This window comes from Schistocerca americana, chromosome 3 (genome assembly GCF_021461395.2).
Source record: "Schistocerca americana isolate TAMUIC-IGC-003095 chromosome 3, iqSchAmer2.1, whole genome shotgun sequence".
NCBI classification, from domain to species: domain Eukaryota; kingdom Metazoa; phylum Arthropoda; class Insecta; order Orthoptera; family Acrididae; genus Schistocerca; species Schistocerca americana.
The window spans coordinates 978,054,015-978,080,839 of NC_060121.1; the positions used below are offsets into that span (position 1 = coordinate 978,054,015).

The window sequence follows — 26,825 nt, forward strand, 5'->3', positions numbered from 1 at the left end:
ATAACGCAAGACGCCATGTTACCCCTACTGTCATGAGCCTGGCTACCATGTTGCCTACAGGGCTATTACAAATGATTGAAGCGATTTCATAAATTCACTGTAGCTCCATTCATTGACATATGGTCACGACACACTACAGATACGTAGAAAAACTCATAAAGTTTTGTTCGGCTGAAGCCGCACTTCAGGTTTCTGCCGCCAGAGCGCTCGAGAGCACAGTGAGACAAAATGGCGACAGGAGCCGAGAAAGCGTATGTCGTGCTTGAAATGCACTCACATCAGTCAGTCATAACAGTGCAACGACACTTCAGCACGAAGTCCAACAAAGATCCACCAACTGCTAACTCCATTCGGCGATGGTATGCGCAGTTTAAAGCTTCTGGATGCCTCTGTAAGGGGAAATCAATGGGTCGGCCTGCAGTGAGCGAAGAAACGGTTGAACGCGTGCGGGCAAGTTTCACGCGTAGCCCGCGGAAGTCGACGAATAAAGCAAGCAGGGAGCTAAACGTACCACAGTCGACGGTTTGGAAAATCTTACGGAAAAGGCTAAAGCAGAAGCCTTACCGTTTACAATTGCTACAAGCCCTCACACCCGATGACAAAGTCAAACGCTTTGAATTTTCGGCGCGGTTGCAACAGCTCATGGAAGACGGTGCGTTCAGTACGAAACTTGTTTTCAGTGATGAAGCAAGATTTTTTTTCTCAATGGTGAAGTGAACAGACACAATGTGCGAATCTGGGCGGTAGCATTCGTGCAACAAATTCGCAATTCACCAAAAGTTAACGTGTTTTGTGCAATCTCACGATTTAAAGTTTACAGCCCCTTTTTCTTCTGCGAAAAAAACGTTACAGGACACGTGAATCTGGACATGCTGGAAAATTGGCTCATGCCACAACTGGAGACCGACAGCGCCGACTCCATCTTTCAACAGGATGCTGCTCCACCGCACTTCCATCATGATGTTCGGCATTTCTTAAACAGGAGATTGGAAAAACCGATGGATCGGTCGTGGTGAAGATCATGATCAGCAATTCATGTCACGGCCTCCACGCTCTCCCGACTTAACCCCATGCGATTTCTTTCTGTGGGGTTATGTGAAAGATTCAGTGTTTAAACCTCCTCTAGCAAGAAACGTGCCAGAACTGCGAGCTCGCATCAACGATGCTTTCGAACTCATTGATGGGGACGTGCTGCGCCGAGTGTGGGAGGAACTTGATTATCGGCTTGATGTCTGCCGAATCACTAAAGGGGCACATATCGAACATTTGTGAATGCCTAAAAAAACTTTTGAGTTTTTGTATGTGTGTGCAAAGCATTGTGAAAATATCTCAAATAATAAAGTTATTGTAGAGCTGTGAAATCGCTTCAATCATTTGTAATAACCCTGTACATATCTAACCCACTGATCATGTGTTGCCTGCAGTCTGCAGCCACTACAGCTGATGAAATCTGGCGCAGAGTTCAGCCAGCATGGAGTGACGTACATGTTGTATCTGTCACTGAGGGGAGATGACAAGCCTGGTGAGTGCCACTGTTGCTGCAACCTGCGTACAAATTTTCGGGGGCCATATACCCATAAATCACCTATAAACTCAGTCCTGTATTTTGCCTGCGGTCGAGGATCAAATAGGCAAAAGGTGTGGCTCAGTAGAAATCATTGGATCGCACACGAGACACTGAACCGAAATTATAAAAGGGGAAAATATTAAAATGAAACAGGCAAAATAGAATACATGTGTTAAAAAACTGAGATTGACAGGAAGTGCAAAATGCCACAGCAGAAACGACTAGGCGAAAGAAGCGAGGCTGTAGAAGCATGTATAACTATGGCAAAGACAAAAGTCGTCTACAGAAAAATTAGAGAGACCTTTGGAGAAGATAAGCGACAGCATGGCTATCAAGAGCTCAAATAGTAAGTCCAAACTTAGGAAAGAAGGGTAGCTGAAATGTGGAAAGCATGTACAGGGGATCTATGCAGGGGAAAAAAAGATGAAAGTGACAACGGTTGGAAGAGCGATGTGCTGACCACATGCCCCATCATATCTGCATCAGGTGACTCCCATCTGCTGAGGATGACATTGTGGTCGGTCGGTACCTTTGGGCCCTCCGAGACCTATTCCGACGGTGTTTCGTTTAATTTACAGTGAGTATTTTCTCAGTATTTTTCGGTATAAGGGGTTCCGAAGGGTCATTACTGGGCCTGTTGGAATGTGGGTCCACAAGGGTTTGAATGTGGATCCACCAGACATTATATCTGGAACAATGTATAGAGGATGATTCGCAATGTGGTATGTCTGAGATGGGTTTCAAAGGTGGATCCATCAATGAGAGGACTCGGTCAGGTTTATTGGAGCCATCCACAACACATGAATAGGTATAGACATACAGAAAGTAGAACAAATGCATTGCATCTGTACAATATTTAGTTGTGAGTGACTGGGTGCATTCGAATACAGTGGTATACTATGATGTCCGACTAACGTGCTGTTCTATCTTTTACATAAGAATAATACTCATGACGGACTGCCTCCATCCTTCCAACGGACATCTAGCACACAAAATAGCGGAATTGGCATACTCATGTGGCATCAACATGGCCCTTTAAGAGTTTTTTTTACTAAGGAAAGAGGAAGTATACGAAACCTGTTTCAGAGGTCGCCAGTGCGTCGCGAAATATCTGCTGTGAATGAATAAACAGTGACTAGCATGTGTGACAAAACGCAGCCTACCCAGACTTCTCTAAGGATCTGAAAGTTTTCGGGTACTTCAACAAATAGCTTTATCTAAGGCGTCAGATCCCAATATACAGGGTGTTACAAAAAGGTACGGCCAAACTTTCAGGAAACATTCCTCACACACAAATAAAGAAAAGATGTTACGTGGACATGTGTCCGGAAACGCTTAATTTCCATGTTAGAGCTCATTTTAGTTTCGTCAGTATGTACTGCACTTCCTCCATTCTGATGATCAAGTTGTAAATTTTCACAATCAACATGTGTGGGCTGACGAGAATCCGCACGCAATTGTGCAATCACGTCATCAACACAGATTTTCTGTGAACGTTTGGGCAGGCATTGTTGGTGATGCCTTGATTGGGCCCCATGTTCTTCCACCTACGCTCAATGGAGCACGTTATCATGATTTCATACGGGATACTTTACTTGTGCTGCTAGAACATGTGCCTTTACAAGTACGACACACATGTGGTTCATGCACGATGGAGCTCCTGCACATTTCAGTCGAAGTGTTCGTACGGTTCTCAACAACAGATTCGGTGACCGACGGATTGGTAGAGGCGGACGAATTTTATGGCCTCCACGCTCTCCTGACCTCAACCCTCTTGACTTTCATTTATTGGGGCATTTGAAAGCTCTTGTCTACGCGACCCCGGTACCAAATGTAGAGACTCTTCGTGCTCGTATTGTGGGCGGCTGTGACACAATACGTCATTCTCCAGGGCTGCATCAGCGCATCAGGGATTCCATGTGACGGAGGGTGGATGCATGTATCCTCGCTAACGGAGGACATTTTGAACATTTCCTGTAACAAAGTGTTTGAAGTCACGCGGGTACGTTCTGTTGCTGTGTGTTTCCATTCCATGATTAATGTGATTTGAAGAGAAGTAATAAAATGAGCTCTAACATGGAAAGTAAGCGTTTCCGGACACATGTCCACATAACATATTTTCTTTCTTTGTGGGTGAGGAATGTTTCCTGAAAGTTTGGCCGTACCTTTTTGTAACACCCTGTAAATTTGCTGTCGACGTAAGTTCGCTCTGATCAACGTCCATTTTCTTCACCTTTTGAATCAACTTATGAACCACAGACATTTGTTTACGCTCTGAACAGAGCAATTTTGCACCGTTGTATGTTTGGTTAGCCGGTTATACAGAGTGTTTGACAATTTCTATTTCAGGCTTCTAGGGGATGTGGAAGGGACTGGTGCAGTAGTTGAAGTCTTGATAAGGAATGCACGTCCAGAAATGTACCGTTTGGATGAAAAATAAGTTTCTAGAGCGGTTCACTTCCAAACCTCTCACTTCACAGTAACACACAACCGAGACAATGAACTGTAACCTGTGTGTTCAGCCAATGGACAATGTATGGAATACTCGTCGTCGGGTTTTCTTCTACGTGACAAAAGAAGTCGTCTTTAAAGTCGGCACTATGGTGCGTCCGTGGAGCACCGTAGTTAACCGTCCGAACTGAGAACGTATCACTTTCTCGCAGTCGTTGCTGCAGTTGGACGAAATTAGTTCAGAAATGGATCTGAGCACGATGGGACTTAACATCTGAGGTCATCAGTCCCCTACAACTTACGGTTACTCACACCCAACTAACCCAAGGACATCACACACATCCATGCCCGAGGCAGGATTCGAACCCGCGAGCTTAGCAGCAGCGCAGCTCCCGACCGAAGCGCCCAGAACCGCTCGGCCACAGCGACCGGCGCAGGCGCTCTAGCTGAGAACGATAATCTGTGTTCAGTATTTTTTTTTTTTTTGCTATTGTAAACATAGCTGCACAACAGCAACGGTTCTGCGTAATAAAATTATAAACAGCCGACCAGTTGCAATGGATAAAGAATTCTTTACCTAGGTTTCAACAAATTTAAATTTGTCTTCTTCAGAAGGTGGCCTAAGGACAATGAACATCATGGCTTACATTAGAAAGGTATGAAACTTAAGTCAAGAATAGATTTTAACACAAATTAGAGAGCTCTTGCATTACAAATTAGAGAGCTTTTTTTTAACACCTTAGGCCACCTTCTGAAGAAGACAAATTTAAATTTGTTGAAACCTAGGTAAAGAATTCTTTATCCATTGTAACTGGTCGGCTGTTTATAATTTTATTAATCTGTGTTCAGTTAATTTCAGATGGCGCAGCAAATTGACTTGACAGTGCAAATCTCACACTTCTTGCAGGCCCTTAATGCTACTCAGGAAAAGCTGTTACAAAGGCTGGATGAAGCCAGGCGGACGCTGGCGGAGTTGCACCAATTTGACGCGGCAAAGGAAACTCGCTCCAGTTACCTCGCCAGACTGCGGCAACACTTCACGGCACAGTATGCGATATTACCAAGTGAGCTTTCTTATTATCCAGTGCCGGTGCTCATATCTACGGTCTGATGTAACAGTTGTTCCCGGGTGAAGACCCACGTGTGTTAGGTTCTGCATAAGCGAAGGACAAAGACTGAATATTTTCAAAGTAAGACTGTAGTGGCGGCGGTACGCTGAATTTCTATAGGGTGAATAAGAATCCCTGGCAGTCTTTCACGGAATAGGTAGCTATGGTGCAAGGTCTCACTAGGGATTGTAAATTCAAATGTGAAAATCTGGGCTGTAATCTGTTATATGCCTGTTCAGCGGCCAGCGACACGCTTATCGTTCGTGCACCAGATGTAGCGCTACGGAATTGCCTTACCCTCTTAAATAACTCACGCTGGAAGCATGTCTGTGTGTTATTCAGACTGCTGAGCAAACAGGGCGGACTCTCAATCACGGATGAGCCGAGGTTTATAGCCGGCCGGAGTGGCCGAGCGGTTAAAGGCGCTACAGTCTGGAACCGCACGACCGCTACGGTCGCAGGTTCGAATCCTGCCTCGGGCATGGATGTGTGTGATGTCCTTAGGTTAGTTAGGTTTAAGTAGTTCTAAGTTCTAGGGGACTTATGACCACAGCAGTTGAGTCCCATAGAGCCTTTTGAACCGAGGTTTATACGACAGACTTTCATAGCGGTAACAAATTTTACAGTCGCAAGGGTAGACAGAACCAAAGGGGGACATGTCAAAATTTGTTCGGAAATCAGTCACAGTACTATGTTACTCATGATAAGGCGATCGTAAAACATGAAGTGTTTACATTATCGAAAAAGGGGCAAAAGAGGCGTTTATGTGCAGAAGCATGTACCTGCACAAGTGCAGCTGAATATGTGGACGATGACTTCGAAAATGGCGTTTACAGTATTATTTATGAAGGTACGGAAGCAGTTTCGAGTGACGTTGGACTCACTGGACAAAATCTGCAAGTTCAAATTGATACAACGTCCTCTAAAACTTTCATAAGCAGTGCTACTTACAACGTTATTACTTCTCCAAAGTTGGCCGAATCTCAAGGCCACTCTGATGAGTTACAGTGATCAGCCGATTTAAATTAAAGATCGTTGAACAGTGGCTACTCGGCACAAAAACAAACTTCCCTGCTGGTGAAGCACTCTCAAAAAGCTGTTAACATGACGGGACTTAATCTTTTTCAGCAACTTGGGTTGACATTCAGGATTTGGCCAAACAAATGTATGTCATGGATGGAAATGTGGAATGTATACAACCTTATGGTAAATAGCAAGCCGCACCCCCGATTTTCATTTCCTTGGCCTAAGGCGAAGGAACCCTGGACTTGGTCCAACCTAGGCTGCGCCAGACCACAACTGGAGGCTAATTTGCTTATTCTTGAGGACGCTGAAGCTATTATTCTTACGTCTTTGCGCCGCAAAAAGTCTGCACCGTGAAACAGATCTTCGCAGTGGAAGGTTTCCCAACAGCTACTGTTACAGATAATCGCGCACTGTATACTGCTCAGTAATTTAAATCTTCCTGCGCAGCTCGTGGGATAAAACACCTCCATAGCACGCCGATAAGTCCGTAGTCGAACGGGTTGCAGAATGCTTCGCTCAGACATTCAAGGCTCAAGTGAAAAAAACTCTCTGCTGACTATACTTCAGAGGACACCTTATTGACGTGTCTCTCTTCTTACAGAAGTTCTCCCCATCAGGACACATCTCCCGAGGAGCTGCTGCACTGACGGCTGGTCAGGACCTCTCTGTCCGTCACTGCAACTCGTCTTCAGGGAAGGACTATCGCCAGTGGGTTTGAGGCGTAGAGTAGGAAAAGAAGGAAGGGTATCCTGCAGCGCATTAGCTCCGACCACGAGTTGATACTTTTTCTCCTTCCAGCAATTATAGACCTATTTCTGTTTCAGCAGCAGAAAGGAGATCTACCCTGGAAGCGAAAGGGGGAGCCGCAGAACCTCTGCAGCCCACCAGCCCCAAACCCTGCCACCAGTGGAACCGATGGACTCTGGGCCCGGCAGGGATGGTGCGGATGCTAGTTTGAAGGGAGATATCGTCTAGTAATCACAGTAACAGCCGAAGAGTAAGAAGCTTCGCCTGTCTCCCCTGGGGAGTCAGAAGTGTTCCACGCCACAACCTCTGCCACGTAGCCATGTAGTCCTGCCTTCTGTCACGGGTGGCACGGAGGTTTGGCCCACATAAAAGTGAAGCCAGTGCAGAGCGTACTTTGGCGGTCTTCCACAGAGCCTACTAGCGGCAGCTGCATTACTTTGCTTATCTCCGTTACGTGCACCAATCAGACAGAGGGGTGACATTACTTTGCCTGAGGAGCCAATGAATGAGCGGACGCATGGTATCACTCGACGGCCACAGCCAGTAGTGCAGATTCCCAGTAGCAATCTGCGTGATTATTTATGCCGTGCCCTAGCAAGTAACCAGCAATGTTGTGTCGGCAGTCAACACTCTTCATCAGGTGTGTGTATAGAAACGGCCACAGCCACGACTGCTAATAACGTCGGTAATGCACTCTGGAGTGTGACTCTAGTGTATGTTGGACTTAGTTGTAGTCAGGACAGATTCAGACTAGTGTAGCACCTGAACTGGAAGTTATGCTTTTGTGTTATCCTAACAAAAGCGGGTTCATTAACATGAAACTATTCATTCGGTCGCAGTGTTCGAGACACTACGCTGTTTAACAATGTGTATTGCATTTGACAATATGTGCAAGGCTATTAAAAGACGAGAACACAAATTTGTTGCAGAAGGATTTATGGAATGTTTGTAGCAGGAGACCATTATTTCGCCACTTGCCAGGAAGTGTTCACTTAGTAGGAAAGCTGGTTGCATTGCTTTCTACGACGATAGAAGCAATGGGGTGTCACTGGCTACAAAAGCGTGTCTCCAACAGCTACAGAAATAAACCCTCTCTTGTTCAATCAAATGATTTCCTGGACACCTAACGGATGACAATAGTATGAGACAAATATATGTACTTCCTGGCAGATTAAAATTGTGCGCCGAACCGATGTCGAGTCCAGAACTTTGCGTTTTGGTGGCAGTGGGAAAGGTGTGATTCCAAGTTCGACCCTGGACTGGCAGACATGTCTGATCCGTCAGGAAGTTTAATAATACTACGGTCACTCTAAAAGAAATGCACACTATTTTTGTAAAAATACAGTTTTCATTCTGCATGTGTGAAAGTTTTACAGTATGTAGATACATCCTTCCCGCTTCTTTTTAAACTGTTCCCGTGAGTGGCGCCGTCACAGCATGTCTTCAAGATGGCTGCTACACTTGACGTTCGTCAGAAGCAACGTGCTGTCATGGGGTTCCTGTGCTGTGAAAACGAGACAGCGGGAAACACCCGCAAGACGTTGAAAAAGGTGTATGGAGATGCTGCTGTCGATCGCAGTACAGCTAGTCGGTGGGCAAGCAGGTCACGTGATGAAAGCGGGCACGGCAATATTGAGGATTGTCCTCGCAGCGGCAGGCCTCGTACAGCACACACTCCAGACAATGTGCAGAGAGTTAACGAATTGGTGACTGCTGACACACGCATCACACTGAACGAATTGTCACGCTACGTTGGGATAGGGGAAGGAAGTGTTTGCAGAACACTGAAAGTGTTGGCGTTAAAAAAGGTTTGTGCCAAGTGGGTTCCCAGGATGTTGACAGTGGCTCACAAAGAATCAAGAAAAACGGTATGCAGCGAACTTTTGGAACAGTACGAGAATGGTGGAGACGAATTTCTCGGAAGAATTGTGACAGGTGATGAAACATGGCTCCATCATTTTTTACCAGAGACGGAGAGGCAATCAATGGAGTGGCATCATGCAAATTCACCCAAGAAAAAACAATTCAAAACCACAAATAGTTCAAATGGCTCTGAGCACTATGAGACTTAACATCTGGGGTCATCAGTCCCCTAGAACGTAGAACTACTTAAAGCTAACTAACCTAAGGACATCACACATATCCATGCCCGAGGCAGGATTCGAACCAGCGACGGTAGCAGTCGCTCAAAACCACACCTTCTGCTGGAAAAGTTATGGCTACAGCGTCTTGTGGACATCATGCCAAGTGCAGCCACCATAAATTGTGATGCATATGTGACGACACTGAAGAAACTTCGAGCTCGACTGAGTCGTGTTCGACCACATCGGCAAAAGCAGGATGTTTTGCTGTTACACAACATTGCACGGCCACATGTCTGTCAAAAAAACCATGGAAGCAATCACAAAACTCGGATGGACAACACTGAAACACCCGCCTTACAGTCCTGACCTGGCTCCATGTGAGGATCATCTTTTTGGGAAACTGAAAGACTCTATTAGTGGATCAAGGCTTCAAGATGATGACTCCCTTGTGGACGCTGCCAAACAGTGGCTCCATCAGTTTGGTCCAGAATTTTACCGTGCGGGTATGCAGGCGCTGGTTCCAAGATGGCGTAAGGCAGTTGAGAGGGATGGAAATTATGTGGAGAAATGAAAATATTGTTCATAAAGGACGTATCTACACACTGCAAAACTTTCAAACATGTAGAATTAAAGATAGATTTAAAAAAAGATAGTGTGCATTTCTTTTGGAGTGACTCTCGTAGCATACACTCCGCTGCAGTGAGAGAGATTTATTCTGGAGGTACAGATACATTTGACTTCTTGACAAGCCACCATTGTCTTACATCAACTGTCATGAAAAGGTATGCTTGTTAAGCTGAACAGATTAGCAGATGAAACTTGGCTTTTCAGTTCTGAGGTCGGTTACGTAAATACGATTGATTGAATGGCACTGCAGATTGCTTTCCCGGACCCGTCAGCTTAGCGACGTCGGCGCTGACCCTTCCGCTGCCCGTAAGCGTCCTTTCACCGGAGTTGCAGCGTCGGCCACGGCAAGCAGGTGGCAGGAGACGAGGAGCCTCGGCGAGCACCACTGGGCGGGCAGGCAGCCCTTTGTGTCGCCTCTCTGAAGTCTTGCCGACCGCGGCAGGCGTCTGAAGTGTGAAGACAGACGTGGGGGGTGAGCGGGCTGGGAAAGTGGAGCCGCGGCGGTGAACTGCCTGCTCATCCCGCCATTGCTCAACAGCGCTGGAATTCTGCTCCTGTACACGCAGGCAGTACTTCCTGTCTGTGCAGAACTACACACTGTGCTGAACAGCTGCAATGATCCAGTTTCTTCCACTCAGTGTGCTCGACATCTGCCACCACTAATTTTCCAACGTCAGCTCCGCAGTATATTGGCGCCTGGTCGTTTCGTAGAGCGTTGCTGGCTGGGAGATCTCACGTGGTGCGTTCATTTACCGAGCGGAAAGGATGTTCTTCACTTGCGCGCCATGGGCCCTTTCTTTGCGGATATGTGAGAGTGGAATACTCTCTTTCAAATTCTAAAGGTGGCAGGGGTAAAATAAAGGGAACGAAAGGCTATTTACAATTTTTACAGAAACCAGATGGCAATTATAAGAGTCGAGGGGCATAAAAGGGAAGCAGTGGTTGGGAAGGGAGTGAGTCAGGGCTGTAGCATCTCCCCGATGTTATTCAATCTGTATATTGAGCGAGCGGTAAAGGAAACAAAAGAAAAATTCGGAGTAGGTATTAAAGTCCATGGAGAAGGAATAAAAACTTGAAGGTTCGCCGATGACATTGTAATTCTGTCAGAGACGGCAAAGGACTTGGAAGAGCAGTTGAACGGAATGGATAGTGTCTTGAAAGGAGGATATAAGATGAACATCAACAAAAGCAAAACGAGGGTAATTGAATGTAGTCGAATTAAGTCGGGTGATGCTGAAGAAATTAGATTAGGAAATGAGACACTTGAAGTAGTAAAGGAGTTTTGCTATTTGGGGAGCAAAATAACTGATGATGGACGAAGTAGAGAGGATATAAAATGTAGACTGGCAATGGCAAGGAAAGCGTTTGTGAACAAGAGAAATTTGTTAACATCGAGTGTAGATTTAAGTGTCAGGAAGTCATTTCTGAAAGTATTTGTATGGAGCGTAGCCATGTATGGAAGTGAAACATGGACGATAAATAGTTTGGACAAGAAGAGAATAGAAGCTTTGGAAATGTGGTGCTACAGAAGAATGCTGAAGATTAGATGGGTAGATCACATAACTAATGAGGAGGTATTGAATAGGATTGGGGAGAAGAGGAGTTTGTGGCACAACATGACTAGAAGAAGAGATCGGTTGGTAGGACATGTTATGAGGCATCAACGGATCACCAATTTAGTATTAGAGGGCAGCGTGGAGGGTATAAATCATAGAGGGAGACCAAGAGATGAATACACTAAACATATTCAGAAGGATGTAGGTTGCAGTAGGTACTGGGAGATGAAAAAGCTTGCACAGGATAGGGTACCATGGAGAGCTGCATCAAACCAGTCTCAGGACTGAAGACCACAACAACAACATGTGAGCGTGGTGACGTATGTGTATTTGTGGAGTGTAGATGAGTGTAATGGATGCCTGTGAAATGTACGGTCACTTTTATGCTGTATAATGACGATGATGATGGTAATGAGAGAAGAGTCAGGGTGACACCAGCTGGTGGCAGGCAGCCTAATTCTCTCGGATAGCACCGGCGGGGCTGCCGGGCTTAACCTCCCCACCCGACGCACGGATCACAATCAACTGCGTCACATGGCCTCACTTCATGAGAGACTGCCAGAGAGGTTGAAAGTTCAATTCAGGATGTTGTAGCAAAGACTGTTGTTCAGCAATTTTACGCCATCACCTCTCCTCCACCAACCGGCTAAATATCTGTACTGGCAGTGAAAATGTTGTGCACCACCAGGACCGGAATCGGCTTACATCCAAGTCGAGCGCCGCGCAGGTGTGCGTCAGCGACCTCGGTCACGGCGTCCTCCAACAGTATCTGTGACCGCTGTGGCAAGTGCGCACAGGAGCCGCAAAGTACTTCCGAGTATGCAGAAAATGTAATCTTTCCTCTAAACTCCTACCTTGAAAATATAATGTTTTCTTCCAGGGGAATGGAGTAGAAGAAGAAGCAATTAGTGTCAGGATGAGGAAGTTGTACGAAGCATACCAACTGACAAAGAATACCTATAACAAAACGTCTAGAGTATAGGGGCCAAGTTCCGACATTATAATACAGTTGTAAAACCCGGGGGCTTATATGGGTCCGAAACTTTGACCATGAATAGAGAAGGTCGAGCTGAGTGGCTGGAAAAGCGAGAGCGTAGGATATTAAGGAAAATCCCAGGTAATAGATGGGTTGATAGACAGTGGCGAATGAGTGCAAATGAGGACTTGTAGAGCAAGACAGAACCTATCACAGCATCCGTTTAGAAGGGACGATTGCTATTTTACGGCCATCTCATGACGATCGACGGTGGCCGACTAACAATAAGAATATGGAGTTCCATCCAATCTAAGAAAAAAATGCCGAGATGGTTCGAAGAGTATGAGAAAGATCTTAGGCAGATTGGTATCTCAGAAAGAGAAATTTCTGACAGGAACAAATTTAGAAGATTGATGAACAACTGCCAAGGTTTTAAATGGCATCAACGTCCGAAAGATGGAAAGGACCTTTGTCCGAAGAGCATAAATAGGCACTTCTTGGTGGACGCAGAAGATACTGGCAGGAAGTCAAAGCTGGAACAGGAACTAGACCTAGACACTAAAATGAAATTTGTTGTTACCACGCAGTCCATAGAGGCTCAACTCGAAATGTTTTCCTTACACTCCTATCTTGAAAATGCGTTACCACTAAACTACTACCTTGAATCCAGTAAGTGACATTGACGACTACGATACACTCAGCGAGATACGACTTCCTTAAATGCGACGACGTCACATTTACGTAGCTCATACATGCATGCATAGAGTAAACATTTAAAGCGTTTTTCGTATTTTTAATATGCTTTCTGAGAGAACAAAGCTTCCCCATTCTCCTGGAAAACTCAGAACAGCCTGAGTTTTATATACCGGCATTTATCGAGCGAGTTGGTGCAGTGATAAGAGAGTTGACCGGGATTGGATGCCCGTTTCAGTCACCCAGGTTTATATTTTCCATGTTTTGACAACAACGCTTAAGGCAAAAGAGTCAGTATGGTTCCTTTGAAAATTACACTACCGATTTCTTTCCCCGTCCTTCTTAATCCTACCTTCTGCTCCGTTTCTAATGACCCCGTCAACGGCAAGACTTTAAACCACAATCTTCCTTGCTTTTACTGCCAGACTGTAATCTGGTATGGTGGCAGTGAAATTCCAGTGTAAGTTTCAACACCTCGGCACTGTAATATTTTTCAACAAATAGGGAACACATGAAGAAACAAAAATCTCTCGTCTGAGCCCTGTAGGGACAAAAAGGGCAACGTATTGCCGGTGGATTCTCAGAGACAGAATAGTAAGTGGCGCTTTGATGTAACTCTATGTTCTCGAGTACTGTCAGCACTGCTAAACGGCGAGGGAAAGTGAGGTGGTGTCTGTGTCTCTTAGTAAATGCTATGAGGCTGGAAGTTCTAGCTCCCTTTGTTAATTAACACAACACAAGGCAAGAAGAGCGAGTGCAATTCTCGTTGCTATCACAACCTAACACATGCAACCAAATCGTACGAATTTAACACGATCAAATGCAATGCTCGTTGCTTTTACAAAAAACAAGTAAATTATTCTCGTAGCTCACTGTCCACAAAGACAACGCGACCAAGTGAAGTGAACCAGTTGTGTACAGAATACGTTACATTTTATTTTTAATCGCTCGCCTCACCAGGCGAAGTTGTAGGACACTTTAAACAATTTTCTAATCTAAGTCAAGACAGAGATGAACAGTTATTTATTTGCTTTAATGAATGACATAAATCACAACGAAACACAGTGGAAATTTCTATACAGCTCAAATCGAATTATAAAATGACTAACACAGTGGGGAAGCACAAAAAGTGTGGAAGACTGTATTACTGTATGGAGCAAGTGCGAAAAAGGATCTGATTAACTGGCAGCTCGCGACATTTCAGTTACTACTACTACAAGATGCCACAAATTATAACCAAACTAAGCAACAGAAGTAGCGTAGCGAAATAAGCAAGTTAGGAGCTGCACAGAATGTGTATCGCAATACCAGAATTGCGACACTTATGAGCGGTTTTGAAAACAAAAGTTACGAAACAACTCACTGCGTAGAACTGAAGCCTTTATTAGAAATTAATCACCTGGGACACGAGCACAACTATGCCATTGTTTCACGAGACGAAGGATTACTTGTTCCCGGAATTGTTGTGGCTGTGACAAGAGCCTGTCTTTCTCTGTGTCCTTCAGTTCGTCGCCAGAGTGGAAGCGCTTTCGTGGAAGACACAGGGCGTCGTGTCCGGGTTCTAGGGCGGATGCTCAGGTTTCTCACACTCCAACTTGGCCATTACAGTTTACGAGTATGTGACTGTGGCGATGTGTGGAGGCGTGTTATCTTGGAGCTGAATCACTCCCTCCGTGACCAGCCTGGGCCGTTTGCTCTTGATAGACTTGCGTGGGCTGCGGAGTGTGTCATAGTACACATCACTGTTAAAGGTTTTTCCGTGCCTGAGGAATTCGATGAGTATCAGACCTGGTGTAACACCGAAAATTTAGATAAAACACCTTACGCAGCATCCAAAATTTTTCGGCGTTTAATACCCGTTCACAACGTGTACTGTACTTCTAATTCAGGCTTTCTTACAGAAACCGTACTTAATATGTAATGAAGGTAATAGTGTATTTATTTGTGAATGTATGTATCTACATCTACATCTACATCCATACTCCGCAAGCACCTGACGGTGTGTGGCGGAGGGTACCTTGAGTACCTCTATCGGTTCTCCCTTCTATTCCAGTCTCGTATCGTTCGTGGAAAGAAAGATTGTCGGTATGTCTCTGTGTGGGCTCTAATCTCTCTGATTTTATCCTCATGGTCTCTTCGCGAGATATACGTAGGAGGGAGCAATATACTGCTTGACTCTTCGGTGAAGGTATGTTCTCGAAACTTCAACAAAAGCCCGTACCGAGCTACTGAGCGTCTCTCCTGCAGAGTCTTCCACTGGAGTTTATCTATCATCTCCGTAACGCTTTCGTGATTACTAAATGATCCTGTAACGAAGCGCGCTGCTCTCCGTTGGATCTTCTCTATCTCTTCTATCAACCCTATCTGGTACGGATCCCACACCGGTGAGCAGTATTCAAGCGGGCGAACAAGCATACTGTAACCTACTTCCTTTGTTTTCGGATTGCATTTCCTTAGGATTCTTCCAATGAATCTCAGTCTGGCATCTGCTTTACCGACGATCAACTTTATATGATCATTCCATTTTAAATCACTCCTAACGCGTACTCCCAGATAATTTATGGCATTAAATGCTTCCAGTTGCTGACCTGCTATATTGTAGCTAAATGATAAGGGATCTATCTTTGTGTGTACTCGCAGCACATTACACTTGTCTACATTGAGATTCAATTGCCATTCCCTGCACCATGCGTCAATTCGCTGCAGATCCTCCTGCGTTTCACTACAATTTTCCATTGTTACAACCTCTCGATACACCACAGCATCATCCGCAAAAAGCCTCAGTGAACTTCCGATGTCATCCACAAGGTCATTTATGTATATTGTGAATAGCAATATGCTGCGGCACACCTGAAATCACTCTTACTTCGGAAGACTTCTCTCCATTGAGAATGACATGCTGCGTTCTGTTATCTAGGAACTCTTCAATCACACAATTGGTCTGATAGTCCATATGCTCTTACTTTGTTAATTGTCATTATAAGGTAAATATTGTATATTGCTGGGTAATAGCCAAGGGCACTTTATTTAAATGTGTCGATAGCAACGGCCAAATGGCAGTAGTTGTGCCGTTGTTTATCTTCGCGTGTGTAGCGTCTCTGTAGCGTTGTAAGCAGAGAGGGGGCGCAGCAGCTTGAGTCATGAAAGAGTGCGGAAGAGTTTGTTGGGCGCTCCCGCCAACGGGGTGTGCAGCTACGCTCGCGCCAGTGTAGGCGCGCCCGATTCGTTAGCCCGTGAGTACACAGCTACAACATCGTAGCACTGTTAAGTGAAAAAATATAACCTTGTATAAGCATTACCTAGTGAGATTTATTTCGCAGAGTATGATCAACTTGAATGATAACCTGCAATAGTTAAAACTCTTAGGGCACCTGTGTTGTCATTGTCTGCATACATTATTACCAAGAAGGGTCCCTTTCTTTTCCATGCAGCCACAGAGTGTCTAGAAATATGAAAATTGATTAATTACCTACTGCCAGTTTTGTTTCTTTGCTAATGACCAGTTTCAGTCTAAGTTCAATACCTCCTCATTAGTCACACAATCTACTAATCTAACCTTAAGTATTCTTCTGAAGCAACACTTTTCTACTCTCTTCTTGTCTTAAATGTTTATCGTCCATGTTTCACTTCCATACACTGCTACACTCCAGCCAAATACTTCCACAAAAGACTTCTTAACACTTAAAATCTATATTCTTTCGAAACACTGTTCTCGCTATTGCCAGTCCACATTTTATATCCTCTCTACTTGGGCTACCATTATCTATTTTTCTACGGAAACAGTTATCCTGATCTACTATTTTTAGTGTCTCGTTTCCTTATCTGATTCCCTTAGCATCAAATGATTTAATTCGACTATATTCCATTATCATTGTTTTGGTGTTGTTGATATTCATCTTATATCCTCGTTAACAATGCAAAACCCTGTAGAAAATTATGAAGCCCTACATTCCCTATAAAAAGAGGCACCCGTCTACTATGCCATTTATGCAGGGTTTCTATTAATAAACAAAAGTAATTTATTAATAGAAACTGTTATGTAGGCATGCTATTCCTATTTTGTGTTAAAGGTTTTTGCTGTCTACTCAACTGTTATTTATGTACTGTTCAATTTTTACTTTTTCATTGCATTACCACCACTCTGTCAAAGATGTTACTTACTGTATGATTCTGCTTCAGTCTAGACGTGTTATTTCCAATGTTGTTTGCAAGCATTGCAACTTGGCGTTGTAAGCCGAAAACCGGTTGCCACAATACAAGTATATTAGAGAACAAAAGCAAACTGGTGCTTTTCATTTATTATGTTGTTCTACTTAGAACCGACGGAAGATTTTATTAACTATTTTCGTATTTTCATTTCAACCGATGTAGTTATTGTAAATGTTGCTGCGAAGCACGTGTGGCATTTACGACCAACTTGAGGCAATCATTTTATTCTCCTTTTATGTGAGGAGAAAAAAATCATGTACCCACCGAGTTTGGTTAGTAACTGTAACAGCGATATATCGCTATCTTTGTCCCAAATGAGGTCGGATAGACTTCGCTTGCGAAAAAGGAGGTTAGAGGGTTGTAATTTCTTCTGAAAAGTGCACTGGAATCACCAACTCATGCTGGTGAAAGTAGCGAAGTGCTGACGGATCATCTTTTCGTTCTCACTAAATGGCTTACGAAGCATAAAACGGATTGACCATTACCCTCATCTGAATGACTTGACGTTTGGTGGCCAGATCTGGATTGTCGGATCGTGGCATTCGTATTTTGAAGAATATTTTGCAAAGATGTGTTTTCGCTGCGAAGATAACAGTTACTACCTATCCAAAAGCTACCGCCATAATAAGACTTTATTTGTGGCCAGCGTCGCAACTGCTTTCACTTTACAAATTATTTTCTTTGTTGAAAGTGATAGTTGATGCGAAAATCCGCGTATGCAGAAATAACGCTATGCTGTGGTTAGCAGGTTTCTGGTTGATGTTTACATCAGGACGCACGATGCGTAGTCATTAGGACCCAGTTACGATTATCTCAAGTGAATAGTAGACTATACAGAAAAATAATCTAAGAAACAGTGATATATTAAATTAAAATTACTATGAAAGAGGCAGAAAAAAGTGTGGGGAACTGAATAGAGAGCTCAAAATAGGAATAGGAGATGGAAAATAAAATAAAAATGTAAAACAAGTTCGATACTTTTGTGACGCATTTCGAAGTAAAGGATAGATTCTCAATTAAACCGTGGCGTATCAGAGCATGAGCAAACAAGGGTTAAGCTGCTAAAATTTCGTATACTAAAATACGTACACCATAAGCACAGTGCACTGTTACGTCTTCTCACAGCAGTAGGAATCTCTGCTTCAGAGGGAAATACCAAATCAGGTGACGTCTTACGACATTTCATCTCACCAAAGCGTCTAAAAGGGGATACGCCATAGATGTAGATTTCAACAAATATCTAACACGAATCCAGATCTTTGTTTCAAAGATCGAATGAAAAAAGAAGTGATGCAGCTTTTATACCTCAGCTTACTGGCAGATCAAAAAAAAATTTTTTTTTCTAGTACTAAATTCGGATCTTAAAACGCCGAGGCTGAATAAAAACTTGACGGTCACGATTTACATGCATGGTGTCCGTATCACTCAAGACGACAAGGCACACATTACATCAAGTATGCCGGTCTTTTTATTTACCTGCAAGTTTCTTACTTGCAGTGTCACTAAACGTCAGCATTTTATAAATACAAATTTAATAAGAAGACAGCTCAAGGTAAATACACTACTGGCCATTAAAATTGCTACACCACGAAGATGACGTGCTACAGACAGCAAATTTTAACCGACAGGAAGAAGATGCTGCGATGGGCAAATGATTAACTTTTCAGAGCATTCACACAAGGTTGGCGCCGGTGGCGACACCTACAACGTGTTTCCAACCGATTTCTCATACACAAACAGCAGTTGACCGGCGTTGCCTGGTGAAATGTTGTTGTGATGCCACGTGTAAGGAGGAGAAATGCTTACCATCACGTTTCCGACTTTGATAAAGGTCGGATTGTAGCCCATCACGATTGCGCTTTATCGAATCGCGACATTGCTGCTAGCGTTGGTCGAGATCCAATGACTGTTAGCAGAATATGGAATCGGTGGGTTCAGCAGGGTAATACGGAACGCCGTGCTGGATCCCAACGGCCTCGTATCACTAGCAGTCGAGATGACAGGCATCTTATCCGCATGGCTGTAACGGATCGTGCAGCCACGCCTCGATCCCTGAGTCAACAGATGGGAACGTTTGCAAGACAACAACCATCTGCACGAACAGTTCGACGACGTTTGCAGCAACACGGACTATCAGCGCGGAGACCATGGCTGCGGTTACCTTTGACGCTGCATCACAGACAGGAGCGCCTGCGATGGTGTACTCGACGACGAACCTGGGTGCACGAATGGCAAAACGTCATTTTTTCGGATGACTCCAGGTTCTGTTTACAGCATCATGATGGTCGCATACGTGTTTGGCGACATCGTGGTGAACGCACATTGGAAGCGTGTATTCGTCATCGCCATACTGGCGTATCACCCGGCGTGATGGTACGGGGTGTAATTGGTTACACGTCTCGGTCACCTCTTGTTCGCATTGAGGGCAGTTTGAACAGTGGACGTACATTTCAGATGTGTTACGACCCGTGGCTCTACGCTTCGAAACCCTACATTTCAGCAGGATAATGCACGACCGCATGTTGCAGGTCCTGTACGGGGCTTTCTGGATACAGAAAATGTTCGACTGCTCCCCTGGCCAGCACAGTCTCCAGATCTGTCGCCAATTGAAAAGTCTGGTCAATGGTGGCCGAGCAACTGGCTCGTCACAATATGCCTGTCACTATTCTTGATGAACTGTGGTATCGTGTTGAAGCTGCATGGGCAGCTCTACCTGTAATCGCCATCCAAGCTCTGTTTGACTCAATGCCCAGGGGTATCAGGGCCGTTATTGCGGCCAGAGGTGGTTGTTCTGGGTACTGATTTCTCAGGATCTACGTACCCAAATTGCGTGAAAATGTAATCACATGTCAGTTCTAGTATAATATATTTGTCCAATGAATACCCGTTTATCATCTGCATTTCTTCTTGGTGCAGCAGTTTTAATGGCCAGTAGTGTACATAACATGAATGTAAAAATCATTATTATTATTATTTAATATTGCACTATGTCTCGAGGAATAATCTCATTGTCATTCAAAAAATGGCAATACAAAACTTTTCGCATGAATATAAATAGAGCTTAAAGTTTAAGAACGTCATTATTTGCAGCCAAACGATAAAATTTTTCGGTCCACGGACCACCACCAGGTTCATAAAAGGATTTACATCATGCTGGGCGATATAAAGTCAATGGCGTCAGATGGTAAAATCCATGAAATCGTTTCTGTTGTAACATAGTAATATAATTTACATCAAGATGATGGGACACAGCAATCAATCGTCCTTTTCTTTCAGGCTTTATTAAAGCAAATCTAGATTTCGACGAGTACCTAGCCATTACAAGTGCAGTATCTCAGAGTTTTAATACATGTCCTAGTACGTCAATCCTCTGTTATTCGGGATCCTGTCACAGTTAGACTAATTCTTGAATCTTCAATGAACTGTGATAGGAGCCCGAACAACAGGGGACTGTAGCAGGTCATGTATTAAAATTGCACTGATAATGTTTAGACGCTATACCAAGTCTAGTTTTGCTGCAGTAAAACCTGAAAGGAAAGGACGACTGACTGCTGTGCTCCATCATTTTGAAAGCCTTATCACAGTCGATGAGTGCATTGCACATTCCTAATGGAAGATACCTTGATAATTTACCTGATCAGTCATAAATCTGCCAGACAAGGTACTTGTTCGTGCTATGTCAAGAGTAGTATTGAGTATATAGAATGCCTATGTTCGTGACGCTAATGCTGACTGTTGATATAGCACGGGCTAGTCCACTGTTTGCACAGTTTTATGATTGACGATGTAATTTATATTACTACGTGACAAAAAACTTAACTCCGCCCGAACAGGCTATGAAAGCTCAACGCTACGGTCATTCTCAGCCGACAGGCGTCACTGGATGCGGATATGGAGGGACGTGTGGTCAGCACACCGCTCTCCCGGCCGTATGTATGTCAGTTTACGAGACCGGATTCGCTACTTCTCAACCGAGTAGCTCCTCAGATTGCCTCACAAGAGCTGAGTGCACCTCGCTTGCCAACAGCGCTCGGCAGACCGGATGGTCGCCCATCCAAGTGCTAGCCCAGCCCGACAGCGCTTAACTTCGGTGATCTGACGGGAACCGGTGTTACCACTGCGGCAAGGCCGTTGGCATTACTATGCGACTACAGTAACGAATTCATGGATTTTAATTTTCTAACGCCTAGTATGATGTAACCCTTTTATGAACCTGATCATGGGCTGCGGACCGAACATGGTTATTCAGTAACGAAATTTTATCAGCAGCTCTTGGTGGTAAATCATGACGTTCTTCAAATATTTACATGCTGGGACAACACCTTCTGAAAGCTATGGCGTGCCTGCGAAGAAGGGAAGTATAAACCTTCTAAGAGAGTGTTTACTTCGTTTAAGGGTTCAAATGGCTCTAAGCACTATGGGACTTAACTGCTGAGGTCATCAGTCCCCTAGAACTTAGAACTACTTAAACCTAACTAATCTAAGGACATCACTCACATCCATGCCCGAGGCAGGATTCGAACCTGCGACCGTAGCAGCCGCGTGGTTCCGGCCTGAAGCGCCTAGAACTGCTCGGCCACAGCGGTCGGCTTTACTTCGTTTACTACTCTGCTAATAACACTAAACATCGCAAGTAATCGCATATTCTCTTAATCAGAAATTGAGGCCTTCTTGTGGTGAAATCCCTTTCTTGCGTTCACTACCTACTACTTTTTTGCTGTCCACAGATTAAAAATTTCTGAAGAACACTTAGAGACTTTCTTTATCATAATCAACACTAGTGTGCAGAAGAGACAAGATAGCCGGCCGTTGTGGTCGAGCGGTTCTAGGCGCTTTAGTCTGGAACCGCGCTGCTACTGCGGTCGCAGGTTCGAACCCTGCCTCGGGCATGGACGTGTGTAGTGTCCTTAGGTTAGTTAGGTTTAAGTAGTTGTAAGTTCTTGGGGACTGATGACCTCATATGTTAAGTCTCATAGTGCTCAGAGCCATATGAACCATTTCACATGATGTCGGCCAAATCAAAGCTTGGTTGGACTTACCGACTTCATTATCGATCTGTTGATCCTGGTGTTCTACACTTTGTGTTGTCTTCTGCACGCCTGGATGAAGCATCGTTGATGTTAGTGGACGAAATGTCTTACCATAAGACAGAACAAACGCTTTGATATTACTGATGACAATACTAACTATTCAAAAACAATACAATGATACTACTGTTGAATATACACTGATGAGCCAGAACATTTTTAGCACCGACTTGCTATTGGTATAAACCCGTCAAGGCAATAGCAGCGTCACCTGCCAGGGACACGCACGATGCATGTACACTACTGGCCATTAAAATTGCTACACCAAGAAGAAATGCAGATGATATACGGGTATTCAGTGGACAAATATGTTTTACGAACAGATCGACGACGCTTGCAGCGGCATGGACTATCAGCTCGGAGACCACGGCTGCGGTTACCCTTGACGCTGCATCACAGACAGGAGCGCCTGCGATGGTGTACTCAACGACGAACCTGGGTGCACGAATGGCAAAACGTCATTTTTTCGGATGAATCCAGGTTCTGTTAACAGCATCATGATGGTCGCATCCGTGATTGGCGACATCGCGGTGAACGCACATTGGAAGCGTGTATTCGTCATCGCCGTACTGGCGTATCACCCGGCGTGATGGTATGGGGTGCCATTGGTTACACGTCTCGGTCACCTCTTGTCCGCATTGACGGCACTTTGAACAGTGGACGTTACATTTCAGATGTGTTACGACCCGTGGGTCTACCCTTCATTCGATCCCTGCGAAATCCTCCATTTCAGCAGGATAATGCACTGCATGTTGCAGGTTCTATACGGGCCTTTCTGGATACAGAAACTGTTCGACTGCTGCCCTGGCCAGCACATTCTCCAGATCTCTGACCAATTGAAAACTTCTGATCAGTGGTGGCCGAGCAACTGGCTCGTCACAATACGCCAGTCACTACTCTTGATGAACTGTGGTATCGTGTTGAAGCTGCATGGGCAGCTCTACCTGTAATCGCCATCCAAGCTCTGTTTGACTCAATGCCCAGGCGTATCAAGGCCGTTATTACGGCCAGAGGTGGTTGTTCTGGGTACTGATTTCTCAGGATCTATGCACCCAAATTGCGTGAAAATGTAATCACATGTCAGTTCTAGTATAATATATTTGTCCAATGAATACCGGTTTATCATCTGCCTCTCTTCTTGGTGTAGCAATTTTAATGGCCAGTAGTGTATTTCTTAACATGTACTGCAACGATAGATACCGGAATTCTGAGACAAAGGCTGAGCCAGAGCATTTTGACCACCGACCTGCTATTGATCTAAACCCGTCTACTCGCCACAGTAGTTTTGATGACTATAGAATTTAAGTCTGTCTACACCAAGGTCTTTCAGCGCTTGTACTAATTTGTATTGAGATGAATATCAATGTAGGTGGTAATGTATGAAACGTGAGTTAATATTAAATGGCTAAATGGCTCTGACCACTGTGGGACTTAACATCTGAGGTCATGAGTCCCCTAGACTTAGAACTAATTAAACCTAACTAACCTAAGGACATCCCACACATCCATGCCCGAGGCAGGATTCGAACCTGCGAACGTAGCAGCTGCGCGGTTCCTGACTGAAGCGCCCAGAACCGCTCGGCCACAACGGCCGGCAGTTAATATTAAAGATCAATTCAAACTAATACACACACACACACACACACACACACACACACGAACACACACACACACACACAGAAGTTTCGTTCTTAATTATGCCCTATATACATCGTGTACCGCAGCGAAACGAGACGCCACTGACTTCAGTATGAAAGTAATATTGTCGAAGATTGTACAAACGTATCTGAAACGGAAGCTTTTCGCTCGTATGTGACGCTGAATCACGTCTTGTGCAGAAGTCTCCAATAGTGTTTGGTTAATACTGTGTATGAAACGAGTGTATTTCGTTAGCATAGGTGTGTGAGTGGTGAAATACGAAATGAAATGTCGAGACCCTGGATTCGGGAGCCAAACACATCAAGAAAAAAGCTGAACAAGGAATCATAAGTGAACTGACCTACTGTTGTGGCAGTTTGGTAACAGCGATCGGTTCGGGCGTGAGTTGAGCGCTTTCATCGGAGGAAACCAACTACAACCCGTGAAGTTCCAAGTATCAAATATTTTTTATCGGGCTATAGTAGAAGTGTTGACTGTGGTTCTCCACGTAGAAGGGAACGCGGCGTCTAGAGCTCGAATCGCTGCCCATGCCATGGCTTCCTCCAGAGCGCATTCCTCCAGAGCTCATCGTTTGCGCTGTGTGCGTACAGTGAAGCGGGAGATCTGAAAGTGATACATTCTTCAAACTTATTTTACGTTCAAAAGGTTCTGAGACACGGGTTTACTATCAGAAGTTTACCTGCTAGTTATTTATTTACTCGTTCGGCATCACAGAGGCATAATTTACAATATTCTTATCACTATATACTAAAAAAGAAAACAATATAATGCTACACTATATTAGATATGTTTCTGAGCCACTCTATGGCTGAGTCACTGAGTCTATGTATGTCCATGAGTTCACCACCATAGCCATACACTTTGCACACGAGTAGATGGTCCATTGTCTGTATTTCACCGCACTCACATACAGCGCTGTCTGCCAGGCCCCATTTGTTCATCAGGTGTTTACATCTCCCAACACTCGTTCTGACCCGGTTTAGAGCTGTCCACACTCTTCTTGGTAGGTTGAAGCCATCAATCTTCTTGTTCGGATCGTGTACTAAGTTTTTGTTCTTAAATTCACTTGCCGACCATACTTCGTTCCAGGCCGTTCTCGGCTCAAAGGCTTGTAGTTCTTCACCGATTTTCCAAAAGGGTGATCTGGATTTAGGTCTGTTTGTCGGTGTCAGATCTTGGTGGATAGGGAGATCCGGGTTGTCTATAATTTTCCTGTAGGTTTTTAGGGCTAGCTGTGATCACCTGATTTCTGGAGGCTCTATGTTCTCTAGTACAGGAAGCCATGCACAGGGGGTGGCCCTGAGTGTTCCCGAGATTATTCGCATTGTCTCCCTCAGCTGGACATCCACTTTAGATACGTGTGCACTTCTCCTCCAGACTGGTGAACAGTACTCAGCTACACTGTAGACAAGGGCTAGTGCTGAAGTTCTCAAAGTGCTCGCTCCACATCCCCATGTTGTTCCAGCCAGTTTTGAAAGGATAGCATTGCGGGATTTTAGTTTTTGCTTTGTGTCTTCGAGGTGTGAGCTGTACGTTAGGGTCCGGTCTAGTAAGTACCTGCTAGTCTCCCTCAAGAACTCCTAGAAGGCTCTGTTTTGAAACACGAGTATATCGATGTGGTGTTTTCGCTACATCATAGCGGACAAAGTGGCGATTTTTCTGACACACGCAAGAAACTTTTAACGTTTACAGTTACTGATTTTTTTCCCTTAATTGGTTCTATGTATTCTTTCGCTGGTATTACAAAGAGCCTTCAAAGATGACTTGAATGACGTGACATGGGGGCAAATAGTAAGACGATACCGAAGTCGCATACCTCTCTGTCACCGTCAGCAGGAGAGGTCCAACAAACGTCTGTCGCACTGCACCAAATGTTATAAAACACGTAAGTAATCGCAATTCTCGTGGGAGTGCAGACAGGGTACACCAAGTAGTACTGTTTTATTTGCGAGTGACACAGCAGTGACCGAAAGCACCACTACATAAAGAAGAAATGGCCGATTAGAGACGGAATATAGCCAGGAGGTGAAAACTTCTTTCGTGTGCCTTTTGTTGGGCGTGACAAAGTTACCGCACCACTGCTTCATATACAGCTCGCGCTCATGGACAATATCATAGAGGCACTACAAAAACTATCGATGTTTTTCAATACCTGTGCAACTTGTTTCTGGAGTTACGCAAACGTGAAAGGTTGTTCACAGGTCCACATTAAAGAATGTCATTGCTGATAGCCACTTCCAAGACTTACTGAGTACTGTTGAAAGACATGCATGTGTGGCATTCAAGTGAGTCTTAGGCAGTTTCTTTGAAATTTATGAATATGATGGGTGTGTGAATGCTGTACACAAATAGATAAAAGTCGTTCTTTTTATATTGATGACTACAGACAGCGTGGTTGCAATACGTCCCTCAAAACTAATCTCCTTGTCTCTTGCCTTCTTTCTCGTACAGAGACTAGATTTATCATTACCGCGGAAATCATTGTAGAACGTACCGGTACGACGAACGTATCCGTTAGGACAACGCGACGAAATTTGGCGGTAATGGGCTATGACAGCAGGCAAACGACGCGAATGCCTGTTAGGACCACGACATTGCCTGCAGCGTGACCATAAAGGTTGGAACCTAGAAGACTGGAAAACCGTGATCTGGTCAGATGAGTCCCGATTTCAGATGGTAAGAGCTGATGATAGGGTTTGAGTGTGGCGCAAACACCACCAAGCCATGGAGCCAACTTGTCAACAAGGCATTGTGTGCAAACGGCTGGTCGCTCCATAACGGTGTGGGCCGTGTTTACATGGATCGGACAAAATCCTTTGGTCCAATTGAACCGATCATTGACTGGAAATGGTTATGTTTGGCTATTTGTTCCCAAACAACGAAGGAATTTTTTATGAATGGCAATGCGCTGTGTCAACGTGTAACATTTATATCGATTAGAAGTAGGTTTGTATTATGTAACTTTGTGTGTGTAATCATGAAGTGTTTACTCTTTGTTAGTTAAGGTCACTGATTTGTGACAGGAAATTTAAAG

The 26,825-nt window shown here is 44.4% G+C and overlaps 1 protein-coding gene and 1 pseudogene across 1 annotated transcript in view; both read right to left on the reverse strand.

Annotated features, from left to right (window-relative positions):
• Positions 1–26,825, reverse strand: part of LOC124606883 (mannose-binding protein C) — an 806,223-nt gene that overhangs the window by 142,099 nt on the left and 637,299 nt on the right. The gene's annotated exons all lie outside the window — the stretch shown is intronic.
• LOC124607814 lies at positions 21,064–21,181 on the reverse strand (annotated as a pseudogene).